Source organism: Diospyros lotus, chromosome 6 (assembly GCF_014633365.1).
Source record: "Diospyros lotus cultivar Yz01 chromosome 6, ASM1463336v1, whole genome shotgun sequence".
In the NCBI taxonomy this organism is placed as follows: Eukaryota; Viridiplantae; Streptophyta; class Magnoliopsida; order Ericales; family Ebenaceae; genus Diospyros; species Diospyros lotus.
Genome location: NC_068343.1, coordinates 21,005,876 through 21,008,788, shown reverse-complemented (window position 1 = coordinate 21,008,788; position 2,913 = coordinate 21,005,876).

Here is a 2,913-nt window from a genome sequence, read left to right as displayed (position 1 = left end):
TACGCTCGCCGTCGCTCCCCCGAACGAACCAACCCCGAAAGCGGCTGCCCGACACGTGCCCAGCTCTTATTTATTTCTGCTTACATGGCGGCTATGCTAAAATGCGCCGCTGAGAACACGCGGCCGCACAGTTGGCCGCCGTCTCGTTAATTTGGTCAATCATGGGCCTAGCAATTGGGATTATTTTAAAAAATAATTTTATTTATTTAGAGAACGATTTGGATCTGCTTAGCTCACATGGGGCATATGTATGTCCTCATAAAAATCCACAAACGCGTGGCAATCTTCTACTGCCTGCTGGGGGATAGATTGGGCAGCCCAGTCCTCTATCACTCAATCAAAATCATCCCTGCAATTTTGCTTAAAAGGAGCGTTGGATATTGAAGAAATTCTTAAATTCTTGAAATTTATAATTTTAAAAAAAATTAATTTTTAAGATTTATATAATTTTATATTTGATTAGTTTTAAATATTTTAAAAAATATTGAGTATTCTTTTATAGGAATTTTGTATTCTTATATTTGGTTTAAATGCAACATTTTTAGAAATTTATGTTTTTTTTCAAAATTACCTTTATTTGATTTTTTGTTTAAAAATGATAAATTTTTTCTATCATATAAAATATTGAGGCTCACAACATCTTTAGAAAGTCAAAAAAATGTCATTTTTTTATACATTATGCATATATATTCGTGTGTATATATAATATATATACATAATATATATGTTTATATAAATATCTACTTTAACATATATAATATTTTATAATAAATAATATAAATATATTATAATATATGTTTGTATGGGATTATAAAAGAATAAGAAGTGTTTTAGTCTCTTTTTTTTTTTTTGTTAAAGTATTCCCAAATCCATGAAAAATTTGAATTCTCAACCCCTTCTATGGAAATGTTTTTGTGGAAAACTTTCTTTAAAAATCATTTTCAAGAATCTTATTTCCCATAATTCATTTTATGAAAAAGTTATACCAAACATAAGAATATAAATTTCCAACTTAACATTCTCAGAAATCTTAAAGTTTCTCCTGTACCAAACGCCCAAAAGATAAATTTCATAAGGTAGTGTGTGAGGCGCGAAATTTGTTTGCTTTACAATCATAAAAAATGACTCTACAGTCCCATTTAACTTTAGTGACTAATTTTGAACAACTTAATCCCAATTATCTTGAAATTATTACATGGAAGGATCGGTTCAAATGGAAAAAGTTTATTAGCAAAGTCGAGGCAAAGGAAGTAGAAAATGTATTTTAAGATATTTGTCTTTTTTTATAATGGATTCTACCAAATTTATAATCATGAAATATCATATTTTTAAAAAGAGGCAATGCGTATCCAATTCCATATCCACCACCTTTCTATACATAGCCTTATACATGTATGTTGATTTATGGAAGGTCACAATTTTCATATATAAAGTTCTTTTTCTAGTTCAACGCTTATTCATGCAGTTATTGCTCCCTTATTCACATTGCATCTCTTAAATCCAGTATCTATCATGTCTTTTTCTCTTGTATTGTCCATACCTCTAAGATTTTGGATGGGGATAAGATGCAACCTTTTCATGTAAAGTTGCACACCATACAACAAGGTATTGGAAACCAACCCCTATAATTGTGTTATTCAATTAATAGGAAAATGTGTGTTTACAAGGGGGTGTTCAATAACGACTTTCGCATTTTTGCTCGTCGATGTGTGATGAGTTTGTTGGGTCACTTCTACATTGTGTCTATATAGCTAACCCCTTTTGCCTAACACTATTTACTGGTTTTTACACTTCTCTATCATGCTAGCATACCATAAAGCTCTTTAGATATTATTTTAGTATCATTAGAGCCAACAAGTGGTGGGTGGCTTTCTCTCCTAAACATGGTTAGGTTTTGGTGGTCTTTACGCAATTCAAAGTTTTCCAATGACTCAAAAAGAGAGGTTCATATTTTGTCATCCTACCTCTACTTAGAAAGTGTGGAAGCATACTTCCCATTCCCCTACCCCCTAGAAAGTGGGGTGTAGAGATTAACAACCATTAAAGATACCTTTGACAAGTCTTAGTTCGAGAAACCACAACTTATTACTGTAGAATTAAGTGGTCCTTACAATAAATTTGTCTCTTGAACTTGTATTATGAGTTCTATTTGTATTGATGCTTATAGCTTGGTGGTGTTTCTATAAAATTCTAACCTTATTTAACTCTTATACAAAAAAGGTACTCAATCTTCCTAAAAGACCTACTGCTAAAATTAGGATCCAAACTTAGAGATATTTGGCCTATTTATATTTTTTCACAAATTTTAATTAAGTCCATGCCTTCATGAATTTACATTTTGTCTTTCCTAGAATAGTCTTAAGGCCCATAAATTTCCAAACTACTACTAAGCTCTTTTCAGATCTAATCCCAATCGATTCAAACGTTAATTCTTCAATATTCAAAATCTCTAAAATTTTTAGGTATTACGATGTATAACCCAAGAATTTAATTGAGAACACTTATAAGGCACATTTCTAAAGGGTGAATTTCATCTATGTTAACTTTAAAGGGACAATTAGTAATTTTTTATGTTAATGAAAACAATTATTTTAAAGATCACTAGAAAATAAGGTTGCATTCCCTTTGCTGTTTTTAGCTCGTTCTGAGTTTTCAGTTTTTAAAAATACTGAAAACACATTTACTTTGTTATTTTAAAAAACGCATTTTCGAAAATAAGAAAAACTTTTGTAAAGGAAACCCAATTTGGGTGTTTTTAGCCAAAACACGATAAAAACACCAAAATGCGAAAAAAACCCCTCCTCCTACTCTCGCACACAGATATCTCCCTCTCTCTCTCTTTCTCTCTCATATCTTCTTTCCTTTCTCTCATTCATCGCCATCGTCGACCCCTCTTTTCTCCTTCATCCTTCA